Source organism: Brassica napus, chromosome C4, assembly GCF_020379485.1.
Source record: "Brassica napus cultivar Da-Ae chromosome C4, Da-Ae, whole genome shotgun sequence".
NCBI lineage: Eukaryota > Viridiplantae > Streptophyta > Magnoliopsida > Brassicales > Brassicaceae > Brassica > Brassica napus.
In genome coordinates, this window is record NC_063447.1 from 18,720,957 (window position 1) to 18,734,652 (window position 13,696).

General features: G+C 30.6%; 1 long non-coding RNA gene across 1 annotated transcript; it reads left to right on the forward strand.

The window, feature by feature from the left end:
* Window positions 1-5,439: 5,439 nt before the first annotated feature.
* Window positions 5,440-7,092, forward strand: LOC106352555. Its single transcript, XR_001271630.3, has 4 exons — window positions 5,440-5,783; window positions 5,876-5,956; window positions 6,098-6,370; window positions 6,902-7,092. It is a non-coding gene; the product is annotated as an uncharacterized LOC106352555 (long non-coding RNA).
* Window positions 7,093-13,696: the final 6,604 nt, after the last annotated feature.

A 13,696-nucleotide genomic window follows, 5' to 3' on the forward strand; every position in this document is an offset into this window, starting at 1 on the left:
ATGCGATCCAGTGTTGCTCAAAATGTTTAGCACTTATCTCAGTGAATGTGCTATAGTCGTTAAAGACTTTAAGAAGTGAATTCACCAATATTATAAAAATGCATAGTGGGTGATCAGTCCACTAACATCTTCGTTATTTATGCCAATATCTTATTTTGGCTGGTGAAAACCATATTACCCTTTTATCTTATGGGTAAGCAACATTTGTCAAATCATTCGGAAGAATCTTCTGGTTCCTATGCATATGACCTTTAAGTATATATTCGCATTATTAATGAACCAAAATGGTCTAACTGATTCATGCCAAATGTAAACTTCTAGTTTACTATACATTTATCTTCATTATACTAATCTTTGTGTAGTACAATATATAAGAGGCTGTAGATATTTTCTCTAAAATACTTATACTGCTTTGAGAATTATTTCTGATTGAAATGTATATATCGTTTCGTTTGCTTATTGTCTCAACATAAATGTCTCAAAATCTCATGGATTTACTTTGAGAAAAATTCATCAATCTTAGTTTTAGTGTAAACATAATCTTCTGGATGTTTGACTTATCATAAAAAGTGAGATTCTTTAACTCTTCCCCTCGAGATTATAATACTACAGGTTTATCAATCTCGAATGTATCTCATTTTCTTAATCAACAACATATCCTACATGGGTTATGTATTTTTCGTAGATCCTTTTAACTTTTGATACTTATAAAAATACAATACCTTAAGAACTTTAAATTGCATTCTTAAGAACTTTAAATTAAATTTTTATGTGCAGTAATACTATGTATACTTCTGGAGCATCATATATATCCTCTTTTTAAGCATTCTATAAGTTTTTACTACCTTGTATTGTACACACAATAAATTTTCTTTCATCTTCAGATGAATTCATAATTTCTTTTCTTTATTACCATGTTTATTTTCTCAACTTTAAGTGAGAGTATGAGTTCTATAAAGAAACTCTTTGGACCTTGACCTCATTTATGCTCACGTCTAAAACCATTATTTATGAGTTTTTTTTAAATGTCATATTCTCTTCAGGAGAATGAATCATAATCAACTAGACGTGATTTATCAATAGATATTTTTCAATATATATGCATCATAAAAAAATTTCTTGAAGAAATTTTACTTTTAAACTTAACATCCAACATAGTTGGCTTTATTTACAGACTTCAGGTCTTGTAATCTTTAAATGCAAAATACAAAATGAGCTTTAGGTAATCACTTCAGGTGATAATACATTTTTAATATATATTATTCTCCAAAACTTATGGATCTTTTAGAGTCAAGCTTTAAACTTAAAATCTTCAATATAAATGGTAATAAAATCAAAATATTTCAAATATATATAAATATGTATTAACAAAGGTGTCTTATTATATCAGAAAATAAATAAAACTTTCGTAGTAATTATTATATAGACTATATTATTACTCTTATGCTTTTTAACAAAGTTTAACCTATCAATCAATTTAATGAACAAATTTATATCACTGCCAACTTCATGCAAATTGATTTATCTAATCAAGTTTGTTAAACTTGTATATAAAGCATAAAAATACTTATCTTATAAACAGAAGTATATCGGCGATGAAAGTTTCAGCTGTTCACGTTTCTGAATTGGCTGATAACTTGTACATATCTTTCCGAGAGAATACACAATCCTGAAAACTTTAAATTTTGCTCATATAAATATGGCCATTACATTAGTAAATATCAACATATAATCCAAATTCTTTTATGATATTAGACCAAAGACTAATCGACCACAAAACTAACCGATTACAAATAATTTCTTTTATGATGTAGACCATGAATCATAAAGTATGTTTCCTTAATACCATTAAACCATGAAGCATATTAAAGTATAATAAGCAAAATTTAATTCATCAAATAACTATTATTCTTACATATAGACAAGCGTTGATATATATATATATATCATTGTCTAAAATGACTATATATATATATATATATTTAGAATTTCGCAATTTTAAAATGAACCATTTATTATGAACTTCATAATTTAAAAACCGTTTACATTAATCATACAAGCAATTACAAGGAGAAGCGATGTAAAGAAAATTAAACCGATAATCATCTTAAATTCACTCGGAGTAAATTCTCCATCGAATAAACCATAAATAGAAACACAAATAAAAATGGCACATAAAAACAAAAGTGCGCGAATCATCTTTCTTGAAAAATCGGAGGAGAGCGATTTTGAAATTTTTGAGAGAAGATGAAATGTTTTGGATGATGAAATGAAGTGAAAATGAGTTGTATTTATAGATGAAAATTACTGTTCATGACCGTTGGAGAAAGGGGAAATTTTTGAAAAAAATTCTTTGTGACCGTTGGGGTTAAATCGAGTGCACCAAAAATTAGTCCGAAAATATCGTATTAAACGGTCAATCAAATCTATAAAATTTCATAAAAGTGAAAAATTATGACAATGAAATATTTATGTTATATGACAATAAATCATGCGACGGCTCAGCCGATCAATGCATAATATCAAATAAATTATACGGCGGCTCGGCCGACCAATTAATAATAAACAGAATATAAGGCGGCTCAGCCGACCAATAAATAATAAACAGGATATAAGGCGGCTCGGCCGACCAATAAATAATAAACAGGATATAAGGCGGCTCGGCCGACCAATAAATAATAAACAGGATATAAGGCGGCTCGGCCGACCAATAAATAAATTAAATTACTAGTAAATAATATAGGCGGTATTCCGGCCATTATAACATGACATAAATAATAGTAGAGGCGGTATACCGACCATTATAACAGGGTATAAATGATACAAATAAATTTTACCGAATCGCAGAGTGATCGTGCTGATAACGTGTTATGAAATAACTTATAATTTATAGTATCGAGAAATTTAAATAAGAGTAGAATTTAATACCCGTATGAAGCAAATAACACTACTATAAGTGAGAGAGTTTATTATAAGTAAGAAGAAGAAGATGTAATGGTGTTTTGATTATAAACTCTTGTTCTTGTTTATGGTGTACAAAAGAGTGAGATGAGTGATGGTATTTATAGTGAACAACAATACATAAAATAACAAAGATGGTGCTTAATTTGGTAAATGAGTGGGTGATCATAGTGCTTGATGAGTAGATGATCATAGTGCTTGATGAGTAGATGATCATAGTGCTTGAGTTGGTAAAGGAGTAGATGATCATAGTGCTTGAGTTTGGTAAAGAAGTGGATGATCATTTCAATGCTTATATTATAACAAAAAGCGAATTATGCTTCCTCCGAATTAGTTGGAACTGTGAACTGATATTAGTTCTAAATTTTAATATTATATGGACATAGTCTATAAATATTAAGTATACGTCCTCCATTAGGGCCCTCCAATATGTATATGGGTGGTGCTACCATGATTAACACGCTCATCCTAAATGTGACTTTAAAAAGGCTTCATAGAAAACATAAAGGTCCTCATTGTAACGGCCCGGTTCCTGACCCGTAAAAATTTCCTTGAGAATATGGGCTTCTCTACGGTCTATATGGCAAAGACCTATGGTTCCCTTCCCCTTTCTTATAAAAAGAGATGCAGCCTCCCTTTTGCCTCATACAGAAACTAAAGCGAAGCTCTGCAGAGAATTCCCGGAGACCAGAAACCCTAGCCGTCGAGCTCTCCCTTTCTCTCTTGCGCCGTCTCTCTCTCTCTTCTCTCTCTTCTCTCCCGCGCGACGCTCTCTCTCTCCTCACCGTCGCACGCTCTCTCTCTCCTCGCCGTCGCACGCTCTCTCTCTCCTCGCCGGCGCCGTGTGGTGGTGGTGGTGACCGGATCTCAATCTCCTCTCCCTTGTCTCTTGTTTCCAGATCCGGATCCAGATCTAGGCTAAGGTGGAGTGTCTTGAACCCATCTTGTTCTCATGTACTGTCACTACAAGAAAACATTAATTTAGTGACTACAATTGCAACTACGGTTGGTAGTGGCAAATATGTGAAACTACCTTCTAATGGATTTGCAACTATTATGTTATTATGTGTAATGAGTTGTACCTTAGTTGCAATTTTTCGACTAAAACATGCAGTAGTAATACGGTTTGCTAATTTGAGATTCATTTGTAACTCTCTTGTAACTAAATTATGTAGTCACAAAATAGTAGTAAAAAAAAAGAGCAATATATGTTCAACTAAAACTTATATTCTATTTAATAGTTATAAATCAGTTACTTGTATAATTTAATTATCATAGTTGCAAAATAGTAGCTACATATTTATTATACGTTTGTGACTTTAATCAAAAGAATAGCATTTTTATTAGTATATTTAATAATGTGGTTGCAAAATAGTAGTATATGTATTCAATTTGTAACTGCTTTGCTACTACTGAATTGTAGGAGTGGAAAATTAGTAGCAACAATTTTGTGACATTTTTTACTGTGGTAAAAAGAGTAACAATTCAGTGGCTAAATATTGGTATGAAAACATATCACACATGCCAAATATAGTAAAAAATTAGTTGTAATGTCTGCTACATATATATGTATAAGTACAGTTATTTTGTGACTTATTTGCAACTTATAAAAATTTATTTAGTCAAAATTAGTAGCAATTTTTGTCACTATTTTGCGACTACTATCATATTTGTTTCAATAATTGTCTAAAATACATTATTTTCACATTTTTTACTATGTATCATTAGAGACTAATGTAAGAAACCCATAAATGGGTATTTTTTATATAAATTTAAAACATTCACAAATATTTACAAACATGTATCATCTATTTGTATTACATTCATGTATAGTTTTGATTAGGTTTACATTTATCCAGTTAGATTGTTTTACAAAAATGATTCAAGTTATTTTATTTAAATAAAATTATTTATTTTTACATATAAGTTTTAAAAATAAAAGGATGAAATTTAGAGTTAAGAGTATCTTTAGCTACTAATTTGCAACGACAAACACATATAGAAGTTACAAAATAGTCACAAATAGTAATTACTACTTTGCCACTGCAATCATATTTGTTTAAATAGTTATCCAAAATACATATCTTTTTAAAATTGTTTTACTATATATCATTAGTAGGTAACAGAAGAAATCCAAAAATGATTATATTTTGTATAAATTTGTATCACTGGTAAAAGTTGCACATGCAAATCTTCACAAAACCCATGCTACCCACTTGTAATACATTCAAGTGCAATGATTTAGATTTGGGTTAAAGAAATCAATTAGATTATTGTACATTAATAATTTGATAAGTTTATAACAAGTGTTTTCTCTTATATACTAGTTTAAAAAGCAAATAAATGATATTTAAGGTTTAGGGTATTGTTAGCCACTAATTTGAAACTGCAAAACATGAGGCGTTACAAATAAGTCGTAAATTTCATTGTAATTTTCTTTTACATATGTCACTATTTTGCAATTTTTTTTAATATAGCGCTCATTTTATAGGGAAAAGATTTTCGATACCCAAATCCTCTTTCTTCCTTCTAGACCTTTATGTTCATCATTTTTTTCTTTTCTTCACACTCCAATCTCAGAATTTTCTCTTCACCTAATTTTGATTGTCTTCACACTCCAGTTTGCTAAAATCTTTAGATAATCACACTTCATACTCAGAATTATGTATAACATGAAAAGGTTGGTGTTTGGTGACAGTTGATCTTTGGTCTGAGATAATTAGATCAGAGGAAGAAGACGGAGATGGGTTCAGGGAAGTACCTCAGGTCGAGGTTTATCAGAGAAGGAAGAAGCTTGAGAAGCTTTCCGCAGCCGAAAATTTGTAATTTTGGGAAAAAAAAACCTTCCTTTTGTTGTTGTTTTCGGCTCTGTAATCTAACAATGTTTTAATTTCGATGTGTGTCTGAGAAACAGAGTGTGGTCGGTGAAAGGGGCTCGAACTAGTTTTATCAATGGACCCAAGAGAGATAGCTGGACTCGTTCCCTTTCCACCAGGTTATATTCTTAGCCTAACCCTATTTTTGTTCTTCTGTTTCTCATTTTTTTAGCACACCATGTGTTCGTTGAAATGTCAAGGAAGTGCCACCAATTTTTTAAATTTTAGTAGACTGATGAAAGGGTTGATAACTGTGGCAGAGGGAGGGGAGTATAGCAGTGGGAGCTTATGTCAACAATCAGCCTCAGAAGAAGCCTGTTAGGAGAAAGAAGCCTGTAATGTCGTTCCTTCAGTCGGTGGAGTCTGGTGTTATTTGAGCTTGTAAGTGTCAAATGGTGAGCACTCACTTTATCTTAGCTCCTTGCCTGCGATCCATTTGATTATTAGGTCTTTCCTTTCCCATCCAATGATGCCCGGTCTAATTCCAGAGAAGAATACCTGCAAACACACATATCCAGTTCATATTTGCAAAAGTGAGTCATGGTTTTGTCTTAAACTCTTCATTTTGGTGAGTTTAGTTGTGTGTTTAAAACATATCTCAATAGTTTGGCTGATTTCCACCACTTATGGTTACATAGTCATGATAATCCACTTCATTTTGGTTAAGTTTTTATTGTGTTTGGTTTATTTGTCTGCCTTAGAACTCTTACATTAACTTCATGATAATCTATTTGTTTTTGCCTTACCCTTACGACTAGTTAAAATGCTTGAATTTGTCAAGTTTAGTCTGTGTCTTACTTATGGTTTGTTTGCTTTCATAATGATATGTTCTAGCTTAAAGTACGACACCTCTTGGGATTACTACTTGCTTATTTGGCTCATAAGCCTTACAATTTGTTTCAGTTCTTGAATTTGACATGTTAAGTCTTTCTCTCACTTATGGTTTTCTTGTTTTAGTAATGACATCTTGAGCTTTGATTATGTTTGGTTCAATTTTTCATTTCTTTGCTTTCTATACATTCTTGCCTTACTTGTAACTTTGTTTTTATCTTTTCATTTTGTAGGTTTGGTCTTAATGGTTCCGATTCGAAACTGAAACGAAAGATTTTAAAGTCGACTTCTTCTGCATTTATAGGAATTTAAAATATTTCAATTGTTGTATTTCTAACTTTTGACTTTCAAATTAAGTTCGAAGTTAATATATAAATTCTGATTCCAAAACTAATATTATAATAAATTTTTATTTCTAAATTAATATTTTTTTAAACAAGAAATTCAAATTAATTTTTTATTGGTCACTAAATTATGCAACTAATTTATAAGCATATATCAATAATGTGGCTGCTAAATAGTCGTAAACCACTGCAACTAATTTGTAACAAAAAATAAATATTGTAGTCACAAATTAGTTACTTAAATTAGCCACTAACTTATAAATGTTTTAAATTAGTCGCAAGTAAAAAGAGACTAACTAGCAACTACTATTTACTAACTAATACGAGACCAAAACCGTGGTCTCAAATTATTTTTGCAACTGCGACCTTAGTTACAAAGGAGTTGCTAATATACCACTAACTATATAGTCTTACTTTAGTCGCTCTTTTGGGACTAATTTGCAACCAACATTATTTGCGACGAGCTATTTCTAACTGAATCAAGTAGTTGCAAAATAGTCATAATATCTATAGTTGCAACTATCTTCCAACTATTCTTGTAGTTACAAAATTGATGTTTTCTTGTAGTGTGTATACTCCTTTATGTTGGAGTTAGGGTTGATTAGACCCTGTTTGAAAGCTAGGATGATAGATCATGATTATTGCTAGGATGTTAGATGAATGGAACACGATGCATAAGAACCTTCATATTGTTAAATGGGACTTAGTAAACTGAAATGGAGTTGTGGTAGCGATGATTGATTGGTAATTTATGCTTGTATGTTTGGATGTGTAGTCCCATGAGTGGTTTGTGATTAAAGTTAGGATGCTAGAGAGAAATGTATGCTAAGCTGATAGATGAGTAATGATTGTTAATGTTATTGAAGTAGAACTTGAGTGCAATGTGTATTGTGTGTGGCATCGATAACGGGTGGCGTCTAGTGAATGAGTCCAAGTACAAGTCTAAATGAAAAGGAAAGCGAATGAGAATGGGAAGGGATAAGTGAAAATGATAAGGATGTGAAAGGATAAGTGAAAGTATGAAAGAATAAGGTTACGGTTAAGCATGGGTGGGGAAAGCATATAGAGTCTAAGGAAAGTATGTGTGGCAGTAGTTCACGCTAGGTATCCATAAGAGATGTGGCGAATCCACAAGAATATGGAAGCACCCATAGGAGATGTGGCGAATCCACATGAATATGGGGTAGAAGCCTAGTGGGAGCTACCCACTGATGATAAGAACGAAGTGCCAACTGCGAGAGGCGGGATATAAAAACGTGCATCAAGGTCGGGTAACGGGGAGTTAAAGGTGTCATAGGATCGAGTCAGTCTAGTATGATGAGTCGGTTAAGTCTAGGGTTTAACGTGTGTGGCAATGAGTGAGTTCATTGTAATGATTGATCACTAGGTTGCTAGAAATGTATGGAATTGAATGTGGACAATTAGTGATGACAGTATGAAATGATAAAAATACATTACCTGATTGTAGTGGCTAGTCAGTCCTAGTTCCCGCATAGAGTAGTATAGAGTGTCATGCGGGCAGGCTGGTCTAGAGCCACTTCAGTGAGTAACTTGTTGCTCACTCCTCCATTTCCATTTCCCTGTGCGCAGGACTGTAAGTAGAAGTATATGGATATGGGTGTGACGGTATTTCAAAGAAGGTTATGCGCCCATCGGCTCTCAGGACCAGTAACGGGACACATAGGGTTGTCTAAATGAGTAGACACGTGTCCATAACGCTCTTTCGATAACCCCGGTCGGATGCCTGGGGATCGGGGCGTTACACTCATGATTATCATCAATCTACCATTAACATAAATACTATACGAACATGGACGGCGATAACGTGAGAGAAATTACTATTCAGTTAAATTTCTAAATTTAATTCAAAACATCGCCATGAATATTTTCTTTTTTTTTGTTATATGACTTTTTGAATATCGATATTTGAGTATAAATAATATTCAGAGAATTTAAAACTATAAATTTAATGTAATTTTTTTGTTTCATAATTTAGATAATAATTGTATCAAATCAAAACCTTCCTCTACGGCGCTTGTTTTCAAAATTTTCGAAGATTTTCTTCTTTCTGAAGAGGAAAATGAAAAGAAGTATATCCAGGACCTCGTAGTCCCGTGGTACTACGTCCTTGGGGAGTGGAGGTCGGCTGTTCGACTCGCGTGGAGGGGGAGGCGTGTCCAGGGCCCGTAAAAAGGTACAGACAAAGGCTGACGCCGGACTTAGGTGCTGGCCGCAAGGTCAACACCTGGTTAAACAAAAATAAATAAATAAATAATTTAGATAATAATATAGGAATAATAATAGTTTTCTTTTATTCTTTCCATGATGTAAGTTGAGGATTTCTATAAATATTAAAAAAAAATCAACTTTTTTGTTGCTTTCTGTTTTCCGCAAGTAAATAAACGATATGTATTAATTCACACCAATCTTGTTTAGAACATTCTATCAACTACTAATAAAGTTTAATAGATTCTTTTGAAAAAGGTGGATAATAGTATTATCTTTAAGTGAACATAAAATAAAATTTGAAAGCATGGCCCCATATGATTTAGCCAATGTGCCTAATGATATCTAAGGTTCTATTAACATTGGCCATATTAGCGAATGGTCGGGCTGTGAAGCAACATTATACTTTATCTAACGAATAATGTGATTGAGTTTCTATTCAACCACTATGGAATGGTTTATGAAAATATATGTAACCCCCTTAACTTGACGATATTAGACTATGACGAAAAATATAGAAGACTATATAATACCATGATTAAGGCCACTAACAAATTCCGGCGGCAGATCAAAAAGCCATTCAAATTAATTATAACTTCGAATATAGTTTATATGAAGTTTGGTTTAAATATTAAACTTTCCGGGAATTTGAGACTAAGCTTTAGTCATGTTTGGTTTTAAATATTGCGTACCCAATACCCATTAAAAAGCATATGCTATTAGTTTACTTATGTATCTTTAGTGGTTTTCCCTTTTCTATTGTAATCATTGTTTTGAATCTTTCCTTCTATGTGGTCACGCTATCTCTCATCTTCTCAGTATAGATGAAATATCAACTCATTTTGAATATGAACTTTTGATTACTGTTTAGAGCGAGATGCATGCACTGCTTATTCTTTCTCCTAACCATCCACCATGTAAGATGCATGTTTTTAGTTGCTTTTACAAACTCAATGTCTAAACAAAATGAAAAATTTAAAAGACTAAAATTAATTGTTGAATTATATTAAGAAAAGAAAACCAGAACCATAATGATGGATACAACACATTTGCATAAAATTCTAAATGCATCACTTTCGGTATGAAATTGAAGAGAAGAAAAGTCTGAAAAAGGCAACTCGATTAAAATAATATGTTTTTATGAAATCGATTAAATAAAAATTGAACCAGTTTAATGATTAAAATTTAGGTTTATATTACTACTTTTTACTGCAATCATGATATTCTTTTATTTTTAATTATGAAAACAAAATCTATTCCTAAAAATCCCCAACAACAACTTAGATGTTGATGGTCTTTTTCTTTATATCCAAGATAATTAATCAATAAGGTTTAAAAAGAGTTACGTTAGATACTTACCAACAAGGAGACTTTAATGAAATGAATAACTTATGAGCAATCATGGAGTGTAATTTTGGTTTATAAATCTCTAAACATTATTCGAGAAGTAATTGTTTATCTGTTTTCACCACAATCATTCTAAAAATAGTGATATAATCTAGGGCTTGGCAAATAAACCGAACCCGAAAATCCGAACCGAATCCGATCCGATAAAAATGAATCCGAACCGATCCGAACCCGACATAAATACCGAATGGATCTTGTTTTTCGGTATTTTGGATTCTGGGTATTATCCAAACCGAACCCGGACATAAATGGATATCCGATAGAATCCGAAACATTTAAAATCACAAAAAAGAACTTCTACCAAATATGATCTTAATTCTTAATATGTATCCAAAATACTTTAAAATATTATTGAATTTCTAAAATAATTATCTATTCCACGAAGGTTGATGGTGGAATGTGGCGGTTGAAACCTGAAGTTTTTAGATTTTGGTTTTGTTTTCATTGAATAATATTTCTCATTTCATGAGAACTTAGTTTTTGTTTTATTATTTCATTTATCTGGTTTTCTTTCTATCACTAACTATGTTTATATTTCGCTTGATTGTGAATGATCATTTTTGAATCGAATTTACTTATATTTTGGCTGTTAAAATATGTACAAATCATGTATTTTAAATCCGAAGAACCGATTTCATTTATGTTTTAGTTACAAAATAGGTACAAATCATGTATTTTAAAACCGAAGAACTGATTGGGATCCGAACCCGAAAGTACAATGGGTTGTACCGATTATTTGGAGATTTACTAACCCCGACCCGAACCCGATAGAACCCGAACCGGTTCCGAACCGAACTTTTATATAACCCGAATGGAGCTGATTTTGATAAACCCGAAAAACTAAAACCCGAATGGATAAAACCGAAACCCGATTGGGACCCCGAATGCACATGCCTAATATAATCTATTAAAAATGGTAGTATGGATCTATCTAATTTAGAGTAACTAAATAATTACGCTTAACAAATCATCAATACCAAAAACCATTTGTTTATATTTATTTATTGTTCTAATTTTCTTCCGGCGTTCGTTTTAAGGTGGAAATTGTTGTATATTATCCAAAAATCATTATTTTTTTCTTCTACCCCTAAACGAATGCCATCATTAAATTATTTATATTCACACATTTTAAATGTTGTAGTTTCTGTTTCTAATATGACATCAACACTAACCATGTAATACAACAGAGATTTAGAAGTAGTTTAACTTAGATGATCTAGAGTGTAACGAAAATAGTATAATGATTTTAGGTTTTTAGGACATCACTGTTCGAGATTTCCAAGTTAGATATCTCAAAATATAAATATAATTATATTAATATCAACTTTATAATATTTTAAAAGTGTGAGAGATCTATATAATCAATTCAAAAACAATTAAGAGAGTGTATTCAACGAAAAGTTTCGGGTGATTTGTATAAAATGACTATTCAAAAATGAATTTCAAAAATGAATTTAAAATCAAAAAGTATTAAACTAGACATTTAATAAAATACTGTGCAATATACTATTTTGAAAATATTTTAAGTTCTGAATTTAAGAAGTTTTTAAGTGATTTTATAGTGCGTGAATGAAATTTTGTAATTAAAAAATCTAAATCTCATGGTTTTAGATGATATTCTACGTTTTTAACAAAATCATATTTAATTCTTCCTTTTATCTATTTAAAAAACTCATTAAAATTTAAAAATAAATTGCTTAGAATACCCTAATTTAGTTACTACTTTTCAAAAATACACATAATTAGTTTTTTTTCTAGCATATGGATTTATGGTTTAGTGATTATTGTTTAGTTTAGTATTTAGGAGGTGTAGTTGTTTATAAAATTTTATAAATGTTTTATAAATTATTCTTAAATATTTATAAATGATTTAGAAAATTTATTTTAATTTTTTGTGTTATAAATTTAAAATATTTATGAAAATAATTATCTTAAAATTTTAAAAGTGATAACAAACTTAAGGTAAAACTGAAATTTTATCCAAATTTAAATAACTTTACCATTATAAATTGAATATATTCCGCTTAATATTAGTAGGTTCTCGGGTCTCCACCATTCGATTTAACTATTGCCGTATAAGACTCCACATCACATTTTCCCCATCCATCTTCTTCACACAAAAAAGAAGGAATTAATTAAAATATTTTAAATTGGCTATCACTTTTCAAAAGTGCAATCAATTAAAAACTCTATTTTTAAATTTAGGATTTAGTGATTATTGTCTAAAGTTAGTATTTAAGGATGGAGTTGGGTTTATAAAATTTTGTAAATGTTTTATTAATTATTCTCAAATTTAATGATCTTTCGAAATTGCAATTGCAATTGCAAAAAATTAGAAAAAACATTCAATAATCTTTTGGAAATTCTACTTAACGTAGTTTTGGTTTGCTCTCTGTTAACAGTCTATTATTCATATTCAAGTAATCATTTCTCAGTGTTGGACCTCTAACTAATTGGTTGTAATCACTGTTTAAACTATTATCCGGAATTCAGTATTCATTCTGATCCACATCAAACATAGGGTATGGTGATATATCACGATACGCAAAATTTTAAATATACTTATAGTATATAATCAATTTTATATTTATTAAATAAAAATTGATTCAATGTTTTAGGTTTCAGAAATATTGTAGAGTCAATTTAAATATTATTGAGTATTTTAATGCACTTTGTGTGAAATTCTAATTTTACGATTGATCGCTTTTAATTTACTTTTAAAATATTTTTATAAATTTCTATAATATTATCTGAGAAATCAGTTTTGTACGTGTCGTGCTCACGTTAATTCTTACGACGGTTATTTACAGAAGTATCATTAATGAATTAAAAATATTGAATTTAAATATTATTATTTTTAAAAAAAATAGTTTTTTTTTTAATTTTTCCAAGTAACATATATAATTAAAAAGGAAATATTTATAAAGTTTGAAAGAATTTAAAAACAAAAATACATGTATATATAGTCAGTTTTCTATGAATGTGTTCCCGTTAATTTTTACGGTGGTTATTTACAGAGATACCCTTAATAAACTAAAAAGATTAAATACT